The following is a 22,711-nucleotide window of genomic DNA, read 5'->3' as shown; positions in this document are numbered from 1 at the left end:
CCGGTGTATCCACTGCGGCAAGGCCGTTGCCCCTACCACTTTTACATGATATTTTTGATCGTAGATCAGGTCTGATGGCTGGAAAGAATGGACGTTTACCATGTTATGCACATTTATATTTTCACTACGTCGACACAGCTGGTCCAATTTCGACCACATGTGATGGTAGCCATAATGATGGAGCCAAGCATCCTGTGTACATTAGTTGCACCCATGTGTGTGGGAATCACAGCATTCGTGACATTTAAATTTGTTACTTCTTTGCTACTATATTCGCAATAAATTTTGCAGACAGTATCCGCATATGACGCTGAATGCACCTACAAAATTATATCATTGTACGACACATGTTTCAGGAGATACGTCATAAAAACTCAGGACAAGGCCAGACGCTGCATAGTACGGACGTGGACGCACAGCTGTAAATAAATGCCTGGTCAACACCAAGCTTTTCCGCTAGTCATCTATACAGATAAAAAAATCCCCAATATTGTCCACCAGCGTATTTTTGAAAAACCTTTATTTTGTCATCCATTTTTTTTCCTGTAAAAATCGTAAAAGCCGAGCATCATTGTGTTTTTAAAAATCGTTTCCTATTGTCATCTATTTTTATGTATTTTAAACCATCTATCGCTTGTGTAACCTGTGGCTACAAGTCCATTCCCTTTATGGGGTAATCGAAATAATGAACAACGCAAAAAAGTGTGGGTCAATTTCTTCCTCATTTTTCGGAACTTCTGATAATAGTAAATCGTTGGCTCTTTGAGGGCGTGGTAGGTACATACAAGAGATTAGTGTAAGATTAGAATTTGGGTTAGATGCAGTGCCAGGAGGTTCTGTTTCTATCTGGCTAGCTTCAGAGTACTTCACCATCTACTAAGTGATGCGTTTCATTGGGAATGGTGTGTTCTGTGCTAGGTCTACCCTTTACTGCACAATGCTGTTCCTTCGATGCTATTAAAACCAGGATGTTATCAAAATATATGCACAGTGGCAGACTGGAGTCTGCAGAAATATTTCCAGTGGTGGGGAGGGGGGAAGGCGCGTCGGGGCTGGAGTGCATGATTCTGAGACTGGCACTCTGTGTACACATCAGCTGGTCAGTTACGAGGTGCATCAAGCTACAAGACCCTAACTCTATAAGCGCTACAACTGGTCAAAGCTAAGGTTTAGCAGTATAGTGGAGAATTCTTATCTGGAAGAGTATGAGTACACTGTAACGAATAAAAACTCTTCACTCCAGATTCCAAGGATGGTTAGGGGCGACGGGTGAAAGTGCCCTTTTGCCTATCCTCCCCTCCCCACCTCCTCCCCTCCCCCTCCCCTCCCCCTCCCCTCCCATTCCCCTCCCCCTCCCCTCCGTCTCCCCTCCCCCTCCCCTCCTCCTCGCAGACGCCAATGGCTGGCCCGTTCATTTTGAGAACATCAGAGTTGCAGTAACCTTTCTGAGAAACTGTTCTAGATGTCCTTGCGCGTCAATCTTACCACTCAGAACAGCAGTGGGAATGTCGGTTATCGCTGAAACAACTGGTTTTCGGCTCATATCAGTTTCCCAGCCTCACTTTAACCTAATTGTTAAAGCCCGTCACAATACCAGTTCTTGTAATAACCGATTTTCAGTCTTTTATTTACATTATTTCCTCTTGTAAACGTAGAAATCAAACAAAGATAAAAAAAATTTTACTTTCTCAGTTTCTTGAGAAATGGAATCAAAACGTCAAATACATGTATGATGACCTGCAGCCGTCCAGAACGAAATTAGAATTATATTAATACCGTCAGCTGCTCACGGGTGTCGATAAATATCAACGGGGACAGGTGACAATGTGTGCACGTCTGGGACTCGAACCCAGGATCTCCTGCTTACATGGCAGGCGCTCTGCCCATCTGAGCCACCGAGGGCACAGACGATAGTGTGACTGCAGGTACTATCTCGCGCACGCCTCCCGCGAGACTCACATTCTCACCTTGCATATGCACACACTACATTCGTAGTGTCCCACACCAACACACTCATTACTCGTGGAACACATTCTTACCAAGTCCCGTAGCAGTTCGGGGAATACTTGTGCATCTTCACAGAAGAAGGTCATGGCTGGCATTGCCAGAACCATATAGTTATATGGATATGGACATGTCTTCCACGAGGAATGAGTGTGTTGGAGTGGGACTCTACGACTGTAGTGTATGGACATTCAAGGTGAGAATGTGAGTCTCGCAGGAGGCGTGCGCGAGATAGTCCCTGCAGTCGAACCATACACTGTGCCCTCGGTGGCCTAGATGGATAGAGCGTCTGTCATTTTAGCAAGAGATCCCGGGTTCGAGTCCCGATCGCGGCACACATTTTCACTTGACCACGTTGATATTTATCAACGCCCGTGAGCAACTGACGGTATTAATATAATTATAATTTCTTTAAATTAAATAGTCCAATAAAACTTTGTCCGCTGTTCGCTGCTTCTCTCAAAATATAGTGAGTGCTTCTATACTACAGAAAACTGCCAGTATTATCCTACTGATTTTAGTTTTTAGAACTCTGCTCAAAAATTATATTGAAATCGGTTATCACAGCACTATGCGGGCATTACGTATAGTCCAGCGATAAAGAGTGAAAACTGCGGCAGGAGAACTCTCTTTTTCGTTTTAATTTCTCTGTTAAAGGCTAAAAGCAGATAACGGCATACTACGTAGACACAGGCAGCAGATCAGGCACTTTCTATTTTTATCCCGAACTATGAATGATTTGTAAAATTTTAACTTTTTTCCTTGTATGATGTCGCAAGTGACCAAATCGACCATTGTGCTTCACTCGTACTGCATATCGTAAAATACTTCCAGGCTTTCAGATGGTGCCATTCTGTGTTACAACTGACGTTCGACAACAGCGAGAAACTGCGTCCATTCTCGCGCACTGCTTGTATAACAGGCACAGTATTGTCTCCGCAATGTTGGACCAATTCATTTGTTGCTCGTTTCTATCAGCAGTGTTATTAAAGCGGCATACATCACTTTTCCCATTTTTTCTGTAATAACGCAGTATTTCAGAACTATGGAAATCTTACGAATAAAAATTACTCGTCTTTTTTTAAAAAAGGTTTATTTGAAAACTAAAAATTTTACTACGACAGCTGTGGCTAATTGGTATATCTGTTTTTACGTGGTTATCAGAAAAAATAAAAAGATACTTGTTATAACCGAGAGCAAACAAATACCGAAAGACATCGGTTATTCAGAACTAAAATACACATGTCGTTTTAACTGATCGGTTTTTCTATCTCTAAACTGCAGTGTCGCCACAGAAAAGTGTGTCGTTCCATCAATGTCCATAGCAACTTTGAGATATGTAAGTGTTTTTGCGCAATATCGGCAAATGGAAACACGAAGTGGTAATAAGCACCTGAGGGATAGAATTTATTTCACAGTCAGAAAAGTCGAGTGAGAGACAAGACTGAATCACTGTAATAGAAATTACATGGAAAGCTGTGTAAAGGAAAATTTCCAGTTCTTTCGCAGATTCCAAAATTGAAGCAAAGTCCGGGACATCAAGGTGACATAGTCTTATACGGATAGTAGTCCATGACTAACGTAATTGGCCCACATACTGTACTGGTATACTGATAATATTACACTACTAAGGTAATTTACCTGAAATAATTTACAAACATGTATCTATAACATTCGCTACTACTCATTACGCTAATTGACCTTCAGCCATTAAGCGCAAGCGCAGATCTCAGTTATGATACGTGCGCCATCCAAAAATTTATCAAGGTGGTAACTCAACACAACTACAAACGATCATTGTGTGCAAAATAAATAGAACACCTCATAAGAAGAACATGACGGGTTTGAATTATTCCCACCGCAAAGGATGAAAAAATCAGGCTTGCACATAAGACCACTTGATAACTAACCAGAAATTCAGATTAGTTGTAGCTTCGGTGACAATCGCCTTTTTTACATTTTCCCCGTAAACTAGATAATTATGAAACGTAACAACTACTCTAAAATATCTGCAGCAACGGACTTGCCGCGGAGGTAGCATCGGTTCACGTGAGATCACCGAAGTTAAGTGCGTTGTCGGGCGTTGAAGGCACTTGGATGGGTGATCATCCAGTCGGCCATGCGCTCTTGCCATTTTTCGGGGTGCACTAAGCCTCATGATGCCAATCGAGGAGTTACTCGACCCAATAGTAGAGGCTCCGGTCAAAGAAAACCATCATAACGACTGGGAGAACAGTGTGCTGACCCCCGCCCCTCCTGTTCGCATCCTCCACGGATGATGACACGGCGGTCGGATGGTCCCGTCCCAGTAGGCCACTCGTGGCCTGAAGACGGAGTGCTTACAAAGCAAACTATTCTCCAGTGGATGGTCGTACTACTGAGACCTTGATTCCTGGCATCAATAACAGATGGCAGCGCAAGAGGTTGCCTTACGCCTACTGCCGAATTTTGCGATCTGTCGTAAGCCTGCGTAAGCACGTGGGGCCTTCCGTCTTAAGTGCAAGCATATCCATTGCGTTTTCTGCCGCGCGACTTGAGTGGAATGTTTCATTATTTCTGAAATATTATAGAAATGTTTTTCGTCGTATATCCTCACAATCGGTACTGAATTTACTGTAAAATTACTTGCTCACTTTTCGGAACTTCCGTTCATAGTAAATCGATACTATTTGAAGCCGTGGTAGACACGAGTCTAGTGTGCTTCACCTACAGCACCTTCTGTGTCAGTCTCGGTTCCTATGTCGCTGATTTCACAACGAACAGTTCGTTGTCTACTGAGTATACTGTCTGTTGCACGACACTATCACTCCCACGCTGCTAAATGTAGGTCGTCGGCAAAATATGACTGCAGTGGAACAAGGGCGTCTGCAGAAATTTCCCCAGGAGGTGGTGGTGGCATTGTTAGTGGTGTGTGTGTGTGTGTGTGTGTGTGTGTGTGTGTGTGTGTGTGTGTGTGTGTGGTGGCCATTACTATGAAATTCACACAGTCCAGACCGCCAAGGAAAATAAACCTTGAGATTTGGAAAGGGTGTTGATCTTATACCGCTTATGCTGCATATTTCGAAATTCCACCTAAGGGGGATACACAGGAAATGAAAGGATTTTTGAAACATGTAGCTATTAAGGTAATTTTGAAGCTTGGCAGACGAAAACTTGTATCTGGTTTCTAGGTCAGAAATAAAGGAATATGTATTCCAGTGTTATTGGGAATTTAACCTCTATGAGGTGAAATAGTGGATGAACATTTTATTTTGAGATAAAAAATTATGGAAGAACTATGGAAGTATTTTTAAGGCTACATCTACGAAAATTGGTATTTGACTCAAGGTTACAAATAAGAAAATACGTATTTTCGTGTTTTTGGAAGTTCAACCTCTAAGGGGATGAAATAGAGTGAGCTGGTGCGTTTCTGGCGCCAGTTTCCGTCGATCGTTGTTTCGATCTTTGAGTCGCGGTCCAGAGGACACTGCTCCCTAAGCGACTGTAGTAGTTCCCTGTGCGGCCCAACATCGGGCTTACCGCGCTTACACTGGACACAGTTGCCATCACCATATAGGTTGGGCCAAAACATGTGTTCCCGAACTCTGTTCAAGGTCTTGTAGAACCCCAAATGATCCCCTACCGCCGAATAGTGGAAATATCTGAGTGCCATGCTAACTCGTTCCTGTGGAATACAGACCTTCCCTTCACCACGGTTGTCTTCCCCTTTACACAAGACCCCCCCCCCCCCACCCCCCGAAGACCTCACCATCCGCCAACTGCTGCCGAATCGGTCCCCACCCGGGGTCCTCGGCCTGTTTGCCAGCTAAGTCGCAGAAGAAGCCGGGTGTCTCGGAGAGAAGGAAATTCACCCCAAGATCCGGCTCCACGTGGCCCTTGCCTTCCCCAGACTCTGCCGCGAACATACGGCTGAGAGCGTCGCCAATTCATTGTCTCTTCCACTAATATGCCGAACCTGGAGATAAGTCTTGTCATCTTAACTTCGGTATGATTTTTAGCGATCTTATAAATCAAAGTTTAAGGGCTGGCACTAGCCAAGTAACTCACAGAGGCTCATTGGTTTCTGTCCAGTTGTATTGCTCACCTGTTCTCCAGATAAGGTTGTGTAGTTCATGTCTCAGAAAAGTGTCTGCCCTTGATGTGTGTTTTGTTAGAGATAATTGGCAGCGGTCGACGCTAGCATACTGCGCGCAGAGCACCACGGCGGCAGAGAGATATTTAAGGCCATGTCCTCTCCTTTACATCCTGGGTTATGTTGTCACTTTTGCGTGATTCCATCTTTCCGGTGCTGAACTACAGCATCCAAAGTTCAATTGCATTGCCATGTTGAGTATATTTCTATGTCATTCTCTGCCTCGTGGATCTCTTGTATTGATTTGAATCCTTGGTCTGCTCGCGTCTATCGCCAATTCACGCGAAATATTGCAGCAACCTTATTTTACGGGTATTGTCATATAGTCATGTTCTAGTTGTAATCATTCTAAGAATATTGTTGATTAATCAACTGAGTAAGTAAATTTGAAGGTCCGTTTGGTCAAAATTAAAGGACCCCCTTAATTGTTTTAGTCATTTTTATACAGTTTTGTTTAGGAAAGTTGGCTAGCCGAACGTTAAATATCTGTATTCTTACGCTTAATCTGTTTCTCCCCTGATTGCAAGTAGTGAGAGTTCTGCTATGAATTTTATGGACATTTGTGCTATTTAAGTAAAGCTTTACCTAAGTATGTTTACCTAGTCATATTCAAATTTCAAGTTTTACGGGTCTCGTTCCACTTATTTATTATTTGTCCAACTGATCTGGCCTTGCAAGGCAGTCTCCTCTATTATTGTGATTGTGATTTTATAATGCTTTTGATTGTAATAAAATATGTAGCAACTACAACGGATAACTATTGTGATTTTGGTGTGTCACTACCATACCCCATTTCATAGAGGATGAAATGTTTCATGAAATATATGAAAACCTGTTTTTGATACATTCAACCATTAAGAAGGGTGGAATATAGGATCTAATGTTTTATGAAAGTATTTCAGTGCGAAAGAATTTTTAAAGCGAAATCTATGAAAATTGTGTTATTGAAAAATACGTGTTACACTGTTTTTGGAACTACAACCTCCAAGAAGGTGCAATAGGAGCACAGGTTTCACTGACCCATAGCCTTCCAGCCCAACCTGCAAAGTATATGGACTTGAAATTTGATGAAGGTGTAAATCTTACGCTGAAAGCATCATTTAAGAAGAGATTGTTCGAAATTTCACTCCTAAGGGGGTGAAATATGGGTTGAAAGTTTTTTTTAATATATGTCCCTATGTCCCTATTGAAGCTATAACTACAAAACTACGAAAATTGATATTTGGTGTCTCAGTCAGAAACAAAAAAGAAACAAGTTTTAGCATTTTCCGAAATTCTTCCATTGGGGGATAAAATAATTAGTGAGGTTTTTTGAAAATAAATAATTATTAAAGAACTATTGAAGCATTTCTATAGCTACATCTATGAAAATAGGTATTTGACATCTCGGTTGGATGTAAAAGAAATGTGTTTCGTTGCTTTTGGAAATTTAACTCACTAATAGAGTGAAATAGGGGATGAAAAGTTTTATGAAATATTTCACTATGAAAGCATTTTTACAATTAAATGGATGAAGATTTGAATTTGGCTCCTCGGCTCTAAATAGAAGAATACGTGTTTAATTGTTTTTGAAAACCCAACCCCTAAAGGGTGTGAGATGTTTCAGAAAATGGTTCATTATGAAAGGATTGCTAAATATATCTGACAATTCGTATTCGGCTAATGTGTTACAATTTTTAAAAACTACGTGTTTTTCTGGTTTTGGAACTTCGAGCATAAGGGGATGAAAATTTTAATGCAATATTTATTGCGTTATATTAAAATATTTTAAATCTGCATCTATGAAAACCGGTATTTCACTTCTCAATTAGATATAAAGAAATATGCGTTAGGGAATGAAAGACTCTACGGAGATATCACCACAAGAATACAAACGGCTTGATTAACAAAAACCTTGGACTCCAGCTGTCAGCATTGCTTTTTGATCATTCAGTAAAAGACCATGCTTCAACGGCGCTAAGTTTAGAAAGTTTAGAAAGTGTTGCAGTTTATAAAAGACATAAAAAACGATTAAAGAAAAAATTCTATGCAGACCGTGAACGGTCTACGCAAGTAAAGAAGCGGATGATAAGCTAGCTCTTTATGCAAATGAGTTGGTCAGTTTAAGTTCCGAGACATGTCATGCAGCAGGAACGGAATCCTATAGTTGCTACGATTGGCTAAAGGAAAAGTTTTGCAGAATCACTCGAAATCACTTCTGCAAGTGGCTAAGAATCTCGTAATGAATAAAAATTCTGTACTGAGAATTCCAAGGTGGGAGATGCAAGATTCCCCCCCCCCCTTCCCCCTCCTCACAATGCTATCCTTCTTTACCTACAGCAAAAAATAAATAAATTAATTAATAAATAAAACTAGAGAAATTTCTACTGTGAAACTATTTGCATACAAGAGAACGGCCCTTGAAATTTAACTCTTCAAAGTTTTAAGCCCTGCTCATTCCGGATATTGATTAGAAAGTGTTAATCCACATGTGAAACCTGAGTATATAATACCTGTGACATTTGATCAACGGTGTTCCATAAGGACAGGTTCTCATTCAAAACGTTCGAAAATTCAATTTCTTTGTAGTTGCATTTTTTAAAGGTGTACTTGTCTAGACTCTTGGAACGGAAAGGTTTTTTTTTAATCCGTGCTTTACAAAAGTTTCTACAGTCCATTGTTTGAAGCAGTGTCACGGCTGCCATGAGCCGCGCGGGGTACCCGCCATGTGTCCAACGCCTTGTCACGGTTCGCGCGGCTCCCCCCGTTGGAGGTTCGAGTCCTCCCTCGGGCATGGTTGCGTGTGTGTGTTGTCCTTAGCATAAGTTACTGTAAGTAGTGTGTAAATATAGGGACTGATGGTTCAAATGGCTCTGAGCACTTTGGGACTTAACATCTGAGGTCATCAGTTTCCTAGAACTTAGAACGACTTAAACCTAACTAAATTAAGGACATCACACACATCCATGCTCGAGGCAGGATTTGAACCTGCGACCGGAGCGGTCGCGTGGCTCCCGACTGAAGCTCCTACAACCTCTCGGCCACATCGGCCGGTCTGTCATGTATTCTAGAAGAGCTGCACGGTCGTCAGTGACGCCTGTTCTTTCGAGAACAGTTACTATCTTCATATCTATGGTTAAACGTTACCCAGCCATTGACCTTCGTCTGTGCGAATGCGCACAGGTTGCCGGAACTCACCTTAGTGTGAGCCAGTAATGAGTGGATGGACAAATACCTATTAAGTACATTACGTAATCGGATTGTGGACGTTTGGGGATGTGAGTCTCACGGGAAGCGTGCGAGGGATAAATTCCTGCAGTCGTGATGTTCATTTGTGCCCTCGATGGCTCATATGGATTGGGCGTCTGCCATGTAAGCAGGAGATCCTGGGTTCGAGTCCCAGTAGGGGCACACTTTTCAGCTGTCCCCATCGAAGTATATCAACAACACCTGTCGGCAGCTGAGGGTTTCAATTAATTATCAGTTGTGAAGGTGATTCGATGAACCCTTTGCCAGGAATTTTAATGTGTTTTGCAGGGTATCCATATAGATGTAGATGATAACTCGTCCCGTGTCGCACGTGCTCAAAATGATTCATACTGCAGAATGCATGCAAACATACTCACCGAAAATACGGACGAATATCAAGTGCAGGCTGCCGAGTGCTGCATATCCAGCTTAGACAGATCGGCTTTTCCTGCCAAGAAGAACAGGAAGTTGCTGTCTAGGAACAATCAGAGGTAGAGGAAGGGTTGATAAATACTCCTTGAATTGCAGACTAAACGTAAATAACGAAAATACATTTTTGGTAAAAATTGGTCAAAACATAATCGTTTGCCCTCCGTATTGGATTAGCTGTTTTGAATATTGAAAATCTGACTTCAGATTCGTTTTCAGCGACATTAAGAATATATATGTAACACTCAATTCATGCAAATCGAAGTAATAATATAACTAAATGTTTTCCCTAAACTTTGAACACTTTTTTTTCGAGTAACGATTTTCTCAGAACGGCATGCAGTATAAATTAAAAGTGGTTCGATCTCTTAACTTCTACCTCTGACCCCTAAAAGTAAACACTTTTCTTAGGAACTTATAGCTATAATATGACATTTGTTAATATTAACTAATTTTTGTGTAGGCATAAGGAGTGAAACAAACCCCCCAAAATCGAACTCAAAGTTCGAATTAGCACTGTATCGTTAAATTTAAGGTTGTTTCATTGCGGTTAGGTATGCGCTCCCATAAATTTTATGTATTATCGACTGATGTTATCCATTTTCAATTTCAAAGAAATAATGTAGTATCAACTGATGTTACCCATTTTTGAATTCAGGTAACATCTCAGGTGCCACACTGCACGCACTCTGCGTACTCCAGTCTCGCAGGCCCTTGATCAAATCATAATTACGGGCGCCATTTTTTATTGAAAATCTAAAATTAAGCTCATAGTATTATCACTCGTAATTAACGAACAGATCCTTCGAATGTATTTTCGTTGTCTCAAAAAAAAATTTCAAATGTACCCTTTTTTGCTCATTTGTATGAGAACCTGGCCGTAACGCCGGAATATAGTCACGAGATTTTTTTTCAGAGATGCTGTACGTTCGCGAGAAGACTTTCGTTCTGCGCGTGTCGAAGGACATTCCTCAGATATTACTGTGTGTGTGCTACTCAGTCGTGCCATTTAAGTGTACATCTTTGCATAGTTTTCCTTTCACGATGTAAACAGTGTTCCGCTCAGTTGCTAACTGGCCAGTGAGTGGTTCCGAAGGTATCGGATGTGCGGTGCGTTCGGTCTGCTAGGACAACAGCAGACTAGCGTGGTGCGATGGCAGAAGCAGACACTGAGGGAGCTAGCTGCTGGGACGCCAGCGAACAATTTATGCCAAGTAAGACGAAGAGGACTATTCTAAAATTACGAGCCGTCTCAAAAGTGTTTACCATTGGTAAATCTTGCTGTTGAGTCTGACAAAACTGACAGTTTTTCCTAGAGATACAGGAAATCCCCCCACCCCCACTCAATGAATATTTGGTTGTGATGACAGGCCGATTGGTAGTGTAGCCCGAGATCTAAGTTAGGTTGGAAGGTGGTAATTTGATTGAGAGTTGTTTACGCCAACGATTATGAATGCCGACTAAACGTTGTGCGAGCAGATTGCCCTGTAGCGTAGCCTAGTGTTTCCGTCCGCGCCACATTTAACACACTTTCTCTAACTGTGTACAAAAGTCTCACAACAGCCACGATAACTACGTTTCTGGTGGGGGGAGGGTAGAGTCCACTATGTAACTTTCACGGCAAATTTTAGTAACCGCATAAACTAACCGAAATAGAAGCGTCATTTTAACTATATTTCCTTTTGTGGGAAAATAATGGTTCTCCTCTTTTGGCAGCAACTGTAATATGTAGGCGACTTATTAGTTTTTTTTTAAACTCTGAATCATGATCTCAATAGACGCAACGCTTTTTTTACGTTACTTGATTTGTGGTCTATAGTAAACAATGCAACGAATTGGTAAATTCTTTGAAGTTTGACGTGTGTTACATAGACGACGTCTGCAATGTTCGTAAGGCCAAGTTTGCATATATTCGGTGTCTGTTTTTTTGGCCATGTACTGTATAATTAAGGGGAGGAGGATTATGTTCAAGGAGCAGTGCATTAGCAGTCTATGGAGAAATTGAGAATTTGGATCTAACGAACGGCATGCTCGGGCAGTTCGTGCTATTCTGTTGACCACTGTGTAATTCGGACACAGTGATCATTGCCTCTCCCTCGTAACCAGGGGACTCGGGTGCTAATCCTGGTATGGCACAAATTTTCAACAGTGCCCATTGACTAAAGTCTGTGCCCATTGTCAGCTAATATCATTGTTTCGGTGTTAAATAGTATTTTGTTCGCGATACGTGGTTTAGCTTTTTCATGGATAACAGCTTTGAAAATCGTACAGGTTATATTGATATTCGCTCGTCGTTAGTCCAAGGCAACTATAGCGATTTATAAACACAGTTGTAGTTCGTATTAAGCCCACATACGTAATTGTGTCCTGTGTTTCTTTACCAAGAACTACTCCGTAAGTAATTCCCCTGTAGTGGTATTTTGTTATAGTATTTTGTTTAAATATTTTGTTTAAATATTTATAGACTGCAGGCTTGGATGAAATATGAAACACATATCCGAAGTTCCTGTTGATATTGCAGATACTGTTTCATCCGTACTAGGGGCCAAAACATTTCATCAAATACAGAAGGACACAATTTGTCTCGAGATTTAGCAATTTTTCGTAATAGAGGCCTTGCGTCGATATGTTTTTCTCTAATTCTTGTTTGGATTTAATCTTAAAACACACTAACTCTTCCACCACTTATTCGATATGTGTTTTCATCCCTTTCGTAGCCTAGAGTTCCTAAACGGTCGATAATATTAATAATTTCCATTCTCAATTTTATTTTCTGTAAAATCTACTGTTTATGGTTATTGCTAACATGTTTCACGTTCTCACTTTTATTATTTTTATTTTTCTAGTTTTGTGCCTTGTAGCCAAATTTTCTTTGAATCTGGTTTTCAATTCTGAAATAGTAACAGTTGAAGGTCAAGAGAAGATTGCGGTGTATTTGAGGAGAGTGGCTTGGAGATTTTTTATAACAGACGTATACAGGTCATGGGGATCCTTACCTATATACATTTACTTCGAGTGTGATGTAGCCCATTCTCTTGTCATGATCTCGGCTGTATCGTAGCACATTGTCTCGGTTAGGTTGGAGATTTCTGTTGAGAGTTGCCGAAGTCAACGAAAGTGATTACAAAGTAAAGACTGTGCTAACAGAACGATCTGTAGCGTAGTCCAACACGTTCTTTCTGTCCTTTTAAAGCCTCTTTTAATTAAAAATAACTAAAGCTGCAAGATACAATCACAAAAACTGTGTTACGTAATAGAGTAATCCCAGACTATTGTTGTGTAAGTTGTGTGCGTACAGTATTTTTTTTTTTTTTGCCAGTGGATATACATTTTTTTACTCATTTGCTGGGTTTCAGTTTACCCCGTTTTCCGGCGAAAAACCTTTTCCTGTGAAGGGCCCATTAGCTTGTCGGTTATATTTGTGACTTTCTCGACGGTCAGTAATTTCGTGATAGTCCATCCACCGGCGTCATTGTTAACATCGAATATAGATTTAAAGTATTAGGAAGGCTAATATGAAGCTAATGCATGAGTAGGTCTAATAATTAATAAAAATAGGAATGTGGGTAAGATACTACAAACAGCATAGTGAACGCATTGTTGTGGCCAAGATAGCCACGAATCCCACGCCTACCAAAGTCGTAAAAGTAGTCCGCAGATGATGATGAAATTGCTGGAATGTGTGATGAGATAAAAGAAATCATTCAGATAGTGATGGGAGATGAAAATTTAATATTAATGGGTGGCTGGAATTCGACAGTAGGAAATGGAAGAAAAGGAAACGTAGTAGGTGAATATGGAATGGGGGTAAAAAATGAAAGAGGAAGCCGCCTGGTAGGTTTTTGCCCAGAGCATAACTTAATCATAGCTAACACTTGGTTCAAAAATCATGAAAGAAGATTGTATACGTGGAAGAGACCTGGAGATACTGCAATATTTCATATAGATTATATAATGGTAAGACAGAGATTTAGGAACCAGATTTTAAATTGTATGACATTTCCAGGGGCAAATGTGGACTCTGATCACAATATATTGATTATGAACTGTAGATTAAAACTGAAGAAACTGGAAAAAGGTGGGAATTTAAGGAGATGGGACCCGAAAGAACTGACAGAATCAGAAGTTGTACAGTGTTTCAGGAAGAGCATTAGGGAACGATCTACAGGAATGGGGGAAAGTAATACAGTGTGATGGGGGATCTGAGTGGTGCACTGTCAAGGGGGAGGGGGTTCCTCAGGGATTAGTGTTGGGGCCGCTCCAGTTCCTTACTTATATAAATGATATGCCCTCAAGTATTACGGGTAACTCTAAAATATTTCTGTTTGCTGATGACACTAGCTTGGTACTAAAGGATGTTGTGTGCAACATTGACTCCGTTTCAAGTAGTGCAGTACATGACCTCAGTCCATGGCTTATAGAAAATAAACTAACGTTAAATCACAGTAAGATTCAGTTTTTACAGTTTCTAACACACAATTCAACAAAACCTGACGTTTTAATCTCACAGCATGGGCATATGATTAGTGAAACTGAACGGTTCAAATTCCTAGGTGTTCAAATAAATAGTAAGGTGTTGTGGAAAGCACACGTTCAGGATCTTGCTCAAAGACTTAATACTGCCATTTTCACTATTCGAACGGTACCGAAAGTGAGTGATACTTCGACAAGTAAATTAGTCTACTTTGCCTATTTCCATTCACTTATGTCATATGGTATTATGTTTTTGGGTAACTCTTCCCATTCTAGAAGGATATTTTTGGCTCAGAAACTGGAGGTTCGGGCAAAAAGTGGTGTGAGTTCACGAAACTCTTGTCGACCTCTGTTCAGGGAGTCTGGGTATTTTGACCTTGGCCTCTCAATATGTATATTCCTTATTGTCGTTTCTTGTTACCAATATTAGTTTATTTCCAAAAATAAGCAGCTTTCACTCGGTTAATACTCGGCAGAAATCAAACCCCCATTTGGTTCGGACTTCCTTAACTCTTGTGCAAAAATGTGTGAGTAAACTGCTGCATCCATTTTCAATAAGCTGCCACTCGAATTCAAAAATCTTAGCAGTAATCCACGCGCTTTCAAATCGAAACTGGAGTGTTTCCTCATGGGTCACTCCTTTTATCCTGTCAAGGAGTTAATTGAAAAATTAAGCTGATTCTCATTGTACTGCTGATAGCGTTTGCTTAAACTTATGGACAGATTTTCTCTCAGGATCATGAACATGTATTTTTATCTGTTATTACTTTTATGTTGTAAGTTCATGTGTCGCCCTAACCGCCGTCTGCTTCACGTCTGCTGTGCAGCGAGCTACCTTAATTTAAGTATTAACTGTATTTTTCTTACTTGTCACTTCTTCTTCCGTGTGTTTTTGCTTTTAGGAAGCTTTAATTGTCGAGTGCTAGTAATAGAGTTACATAGATTTCGTGTTTGTTTTGAATACAGTCAGAGAGAGTCCTTGTAGTCAGCCATAGTGTCAGTAGTGCTAGTGTTTATTTTGAATACAGTCCAGAGACAGGTAGTGCTATTTTCATTGTTTTCTACAAGAAGTAGTTAGCAATCACAGTTTAGTCAGTAATCAGCCGCCTTTAGTGAATTAGCAGTCTACTTAAAAGTTGATTAAGTCTCTTCGGTAAATTGATTCCTTAGGATGGATAGGATGTGTGACTGCTGTGTACGGACGCTGGCCACTATTCGCGAATAGCTGAGCGTGTTGATGGCCGCGGTCAGCCGTCTTCAGGCTGCTGCCTCGGAGTGTAGCGGCAGTGGGGAGTCTGGTGCGTCGCATGGTGCACCCCAGGTGTTAGATGCTTCACCCACTGTCCCTGCTGTCGAGACATCTTCGCGGGTACCGGGCGCAGTTGGGCCACCCTCTCCCCAAGGGGAGTGGCGGGTTCAGCGGCGTTCGCGGCGCACGAGGCGGAGGGTCAACGTGGAGGCTGGCCGTGTGGCATCGCCCGCTCTGCCTGTGAATGGACATGTGGCTGCTCCTTCAGCAAGGTCCGAGCAGGCACACAGGGGGAGGAGTTTATTAGTTATTGGGAGCTCCAACGTTAGGCTGGTGATGGAGCCCCTTAGGGAATTAGCGGAAAGGTCGGGGAAGAAGGCCAGTGTTCACTCTGTCTGCTTGCCGGGGGGTCTCATCCGAGATGTCGAGGGGGCCCTACCGGCGGCGATAGAGAGCACTGGGTGCACCCGACTGCAAATTGTTGCTGATGTCGGCACCAATGACTCCTGCCGTCTGGGTTCAGAGGTCATCCTCATTTCGTACAGGCGGTTGGCGGATTTTATGAAGGCAGAAAGCCTCGCTCGCGGTGTGGAATCAGAGATAACTATTTGTAGTATCGTTCCCAGAACCGATCGCGGTCCTCTGGTTTGGATCCGAGTGGAAGGCTTAAACCAGAGGCTCAGACGATTCTGCGGAGAGGTGGGGTGCAAATTTCTCGACCTCCGCAATGGGGTGCAGAAATGTAGGGTCCCCCTGCATAGGTCAGGCATGCACTACACGCCGGAAGCCGCTACGAGGGTAGCGGAGTACGTGTGGAGTGCACATGGGGTATTTTTTAGGTTAGAGAATTCCCTCCCTAGACCCGACAAGACGCATCCTGAGACGCGGCAAGGCAGGAGTAGGCAAAATGCAACAGGGAATAACAATATTAATGTGCTAATAGTAAACTGACTACGAGACAAGAAAAAATGTATTCATAGGTGAAAGCTCAAAGCTACAGGTAAAATGTCCCTAGGCTTATCATCTCAAAGAAGAGATGGCACAGAGAAACAAGTGGGCATGTCTTACATAGCAAGCTGCCATTTAAACCGACATTTAGGACCTTCAAATAAGGATTTGGATTAAAATACTTTCATATTCGCACTAAGTGTAAATAAAACTGGTACAATCACCAATAAACAAAATTAATTTCATTGTTTTGGGGGTTCCTTTTGCCTTTCGGAATAAATATATTGCGAATCAGTAGTTAACATGCCTGGTTCCCCAAACAGGAGACGACTAGAAACTTCCGAAATGTGGTGGTGTAGAAGAATGCTAAAAAAGCTTTGCTCGAATAGCTGAAGGGGAGATACGAAATCTGATTAGGGAGCAGAGAAATTAATGGCACAAATTGACAAAAAGAAGCGATCGTGGGTAAATGTCATATTTCGATTCCATCCATCCGCGGTGACCCACGACGTTCTGCATGACGTTGATTAGTTGCATTTCGAAGGATACCAGTGGCCTTATTAAATGTTAACTGTGATTGCCTTCGTTTCTAGAACAATTTATAATTTTCGTTAACTATGATTTTTTCGGAATATATCGTGATGAACTCTGGGAGGAACCACAGAACACAGCTTAAATTGTCGTTGAAGAAACGAGTAGTGATTGTATTTTTATCTTTCTTATCCGACACGTTGCGGTATCCAAGGTATAATGGGGTACACAGTTGAAAACTTTGATTAAATGTACAAAATTGATAAATAAGAGAGCTACAAATTTTTATATGAACACATTATGATGTATTAATCACAAAAATACAGGAACATTGCCATAAAATAAAACAACAATATTTTCTCACTCAAAAACAGAAATTTATATCATTTGCACGCGGTAGAATGGGGTGGTAAATACAAGTGATTACAAAAACGTATAAAATTATCGGAAATGCAGAAAATATTGGCTTGCTCGGTATTTTTTTTAGTTTAATGTGAGTATTAATGTCAAACTACAGTTTTCATGTATCGTATCCTTTTCTTGAGGCTGTTTACAAAATTCACACACGGGGAGACACTCATCATCTTCGCTATCTATTCCTGCACAAGAATCGTGTGTCCATTTTTTGCACGTGGAACAAGCGACCCAACCTCCAACTGATTTTGAATATAACCCACCACAATATACACATTGACAGTCAGAACTTTCCTCGTAATCACTCTCGTTAGTATTGTATTCTCTCTCCTTTTTTCCATTTACCTTCAGACTCTTTCTCTCTTTTTTCAGTTCTTAACTTTATTCTCTTTCGCAAAAAGTTTTCTGTTTGCTCTTTCTTCTTTGTCAAAGTTCTTTTTTCTATTTCTCCCATTAATGACTTTTAACTCTTTTTTTGTACGGCGAATCAGTTAAAACAACGTTGTTCCCCCTTTTCAGTCTCGCTCTTTTCTTGCTTTCGTTAACTTTTGACAAGAAAATCAGAATCTCAGGTGAAATATGAAATGAGGAGGTTGTGTTGTCAGTTGTCATCCAAGAGCACCCAAGATTAGAACAATTAGCCCCAATAACTTTGTTATTCTTAGGCGGCAGTTCATTGTAACAATTCGCTGAAACCTCGTCCCCTTGATTATCCAGCCCGTTTGAGTCGTCTTTTTCAGCTGGTGTGCTAGGTGAAGGCAATTCCAATTGTTCAGATATAATAACCTCTTTATCTGACGGCCTATCACGTCCGCTGTCAGTTGTGTGTGCCGGGAGGAAGTGTGCGTCGTGAATATGGATGGGTCCGTGGGCCATATTGCAGTAGCTTCGAAACCTTTAATAGCGGTTTTCATTGTTGCGCTTTAGACGAAAGCTGAACCAAAAAGCGTTGAAATTTGAAAGATAGTTACGACTTCCCTGCGTGGCTTCGCAGCCATTTTCGAAGCTGATCACTATAACGAGGATTTATAAAACAAACATCAAGCGGCTGAAGTCTGTGAGAGCAATGTGTTGGTGAAGAAACGCCACTCTCCCTCGCGTTGTCCATAACGTCATTGTTCGTGGTATGAGCTGAGTGGCCATCTGATATAAGGAGAACTGGGACGTGCTTTGATGCCTTAGAAAATACCACTAATTGTGGAAACCATACAAAGAATGACTCTGTGGCCATCCATGCGGTGCTGTGGACCTCAGCGCAACCTCCTGCTGCCAGTCCTAACTCAAATTCTTTCTGCTTCTTCTTTCGTGGAAAAATAATCGTAGGAGGAATGTCAGCTCCGCTTGCTGACGTACTAATGAGGCTGGTTGCAGTTTCGCCCCTTTCTGCAGATGTTAACGATCGCACTGGACGGTTCCCTTTGCAAGCTGCGATGTTCGATTGGTTTTTAGCATTAACCGAGACGCCTGTTCCATCACAATTAGTTATTTGAGAAGTCATTAGTTTGTGATTGTCAGTTACATTTGTTAGCAACGAAAAAACCCTTTCGACAGCTACTTTGTTAAAATCAATGATTCTTGTACTAGATTTTGCTTCGGGTTTGCGAACAAACCCGAATTTGCTTCTTCATTGCTTCATGATGTAATAAAGATTTCTATTTGTTTTGCTCGAAATTTTCGAAAAGGTATCTGGGGAACGTGCAAAAATTGAAATGGCAAAACTGTGCACCTGCCGAAATACGAGTGCGTATACTCATTTGAAAAAATGTTCCTAAACTGCTTCTGATACGCTAGAGGTTACCACACAGTAAACAGTAATTGTAGTTGACCGTTTGCCTGCACCGTATAGAGTACGACCAATAAAATATTTTTGTAGGGAGGACACATCATCTCATCCTGAATGGAGAGTTCATCTATACGTGTAAATGTAACCACTTGTGCCAGAGGGAGTGTGTTGGGAGCCTTACTGTTCATGTTGTATATTAACATTACAGATAATATAAGTAAGCTCACATATTTCGAAAATGATGCAGATATCGACATAGAGGTAACAAAGTTCGTATGAAGCGATATGCACATACAGGGGATAATAAAAATGTGAACAACTATACTTGCATCTACATGGATACTCTGCAAATCACATTTAAGTGCCTGGCAGATTGTTCATCGAACCACCTTCACAAGTCTCTATTATTCCAATCTCGCATAGCACCCGGAAAGAATGATCACCTGTGTCTTTCCATACGAGTTCTGACTTCCCTTATTTTATCGTTGTGGTCGTTTCTCCCTACGTAGGTCGGTGTCAACAAAATATTTTCGCATTCGGAGGAAAAAGTTGGTGATTGGAATTTCGTGAGAAGATTCCGTCGCAAAGAAAAACGCTTTTCTTTTAATGATGTCCAGCCAAAATCCTGTATCATTTGTGTGACACACTCTCTCATATTTCGCGATAATAGGAGGACGTGCTGCCTTTCTTTGGACTTTTTCGATCTACTCCGTCAGTCCTATCTTGTAAGGATCCCACATTTCCCAGCAGTATTCTAAAAGAGGACGGACAAGCGTAGTGTAGGCAGTGTCCTTTGTAGGTCTGTTACGTTTTCTAAGTGTTGTGCCAATAAAACGCAGTCTTTGGTTAGCCTCAACCGCAACATTTTCTATGTGTTCTTTCCAATTTAAGTTGTTCGTTATTGTATAATAACAGTGGCGTGTGACGAGGGCCTCCCATCGGGTAGACCGTTCGCCTGGTGCAAGTCTTTCGATTTGACGCCACTTCGGCGACTTGCGCGTCGATGGGGATGAAATGATGATTAGTACAACACAACACCCAGTCCCTGAGCGGAGAAAATCTCCGACCCAGCCGGGAATCTAACCCGGTCTTTTAGGATTGACAGTCTGTCGTGCTGACCACTCAGCTACCGCGGGCGGACGTTAGTTATTGTAACACCTAGTTAGTTAGTTGACTTTACGGCTTTTAGATTAGACTGCAACTTCTCTGATAGTGATTCGTCCATTCTGCTTCACCAGCAATATTGCGGGATCAGTAACGACCTGATTTGCGGATATTGCGGGCGTACCTTAACTGGCTTCTGTCTTCATTGATTAGCGGCTACCTTTGAAATGGTTGTACCACTCCTTTAGCCCTGTAGTACCCATTACTTTGTCCACAAACACACGATGGTTTCAACTTGAGAATCGCCAAGCTTGGAGCCAAATGTGATGTAAAGACGTCATTTTGCTCAGAATACTAAATCCAACGTGTACCACTTGCAAGCGTTCCAAAGTAGTGGAGAAAATCAGGTATGTGTGCTAAATATGCCTGAAAACATGAGCCCATGCGCGCCCTGATACCATTGTTGATTTCAACAATTAAAAAAGGTCGGATATTTTTTGAACAGCTCATGTATATAAGCCATCGCCAGTGATGTCGAAAGAGCAAGATACCCCTAACTACGCCAGTTGATTAGGTAGTTCGAATGGAGCGGTCTATTGTCTGACGTATCTCCATAACAGCTCCGAACCGAATACCCCAAAGTTCGACAAATGGTTCAAATGGCTCTGAGCACTATGGGTCTTAACATCTATGGTCATCAGTCCCCTAGAACTTAGAACTACTTAAACCTAACTAACCTAAGGACATCACACAACACCCAGCCATCACGAGGCAGACAAAATCCCTGACCCCGCCGTGAATCGAACCCGGGAACCCAGACGCGGAAAGCGAGAACGCTACCTTCACGTCAGGAATCAAGCTGAGCTCAGAAGGGCGCATGTCCGGGGCTGTCTCAGGCCGATACTGATCTTCGGCCTGACGTGGCTGCTTGTCCTGTTCCAGGGGTTGCCCCTCAGTCTGCAAGATCCGAGCAGTCGCAGAGGGTGGTCTTACTGGTAGTTGGGAGCTCCAACGTCAGGCGCGTAATGGGGCCCCTTAGGGATATGGCAGCAAGAGAGGGGAAGAAAACCAATGTGCAATCTGTGTGCATACCGGGGTGAGTCATTCCAGATGTGGAAAGGGTCCTTCCGGATGCCATGAAGGGTACAGGTTGCACCCATTTGCAGGTGGTCGCTCATGTCGGCACCAATGATGTGTGTCGCTATGGATCGGAGGAAACACTTCCTGGCTATCTGATTTGGTGAAGACTGCCAGTCTCGCTAGCCGGATGAAAGCAGAGCTCACCGCTCACCATCTGCAGCATCGTCGACAGGACTGACTGCGGGCCTTTGGTAAAGAGCTGAGTAAAGGGTCTGAATCAGAGGCTGAGATTGTTCTGCGACCGTGTGGGCTGCAGATTCCTCGACTTGAGCCATAGGGTGGTGGGGTTTCGGGTTCCGCTGGATAGGTCAGGAGTCCACTACACGCAACAAGCGGCTACACGGGTAGCAGGGGTTGTGTGGCGTGAGCTGGGCGGTTTTTTAGGTTAGATGGCATTGGGCAAGTACAAAAAGGGCGGCAGCCTCAACGAGTTCGGGGCAAAGCAGGACATGAGGGGACCAAGCAGCAATCGGTATTGTAATGGTAAACTGTCGAAGCTGCGTTGGTAAAGTACCGGAACTTCAAGCGCTGATAGAAAGTACCGAAGCTGAAATCGTTATAGGCACAGAAAGCTGGCTGAAACCAGAGAGAAATTCTGCCGAAATTTTTACAAAGGTACAGACAGGTAGAAAGGATAGATTGCATGCAACCGGTGGTGGAGAGTTAGTCGCTGTTAGTAGAAGTTTATCCTGTAGTGAAGTAGAAGTGGATAGTTCCTGTGAATTATTATGGGTGGAGGTTACACGCAACAGCCGAGCTAGGTTAATAATTGGCTCCTTTTACCGACCTCCCGACCCAGCAGCATTAGTGGCAGAACAACTGAGAGAAAATTTGGAATACATTTCACATCAATTTTCTCAGCATGTTATAGTCTTAGGTAGAGATTTCAATTTACCAGATATAGACTGGGACACTCAGATGTTTAGGATGGGTCGTAGGGACAGAGCATCAAGTGACATTATACTGAGTGCGCTATCCGAAAATTACCTCGAGCAATTAAACAGAGAACCGACTCGTGGAGATAACATCTTGGACCTAGTGATAACAAACAGACCCGAACTTTTCGACTCTGTATGTGCAGAACAGGGAATCAGTGATCATAAGGCTGTTGCAACATCCCTGAATATGGAAGTTAATAGGGATATAAAAAGAGGGAGGAAGGTTTACGTGTTTAGCAAGAGTAATAGAAGGCAGATTTCAGTCTACCTAACAGATCAAAACGAAAATTTCTGTTCTGACACTGACAATGTTGCGTATTTATGGAAAAAGTTCAAGG

The sequence above is a fragment of the Schistocerca gregaria genome, unplaced genomic scaffold (genome assembly GCF_023897955.1).
Source record: "Schistocerca gregaria isolate iqSchGreg1 unplaced genomic scaffold, iqSchGreg1.2 ptg000244l, whole genome shotgun sequence".
Classification (NCBI taxonomy): domain Eukaryota; kingdom Metazoa; phylum Arthropoda; class Insecta; order Orthoptera; family Acrididae; genus Schistocerca; species Schistocerca gregaria.
Note: the sequence above shows the minus strand (reverse complement) of the source record.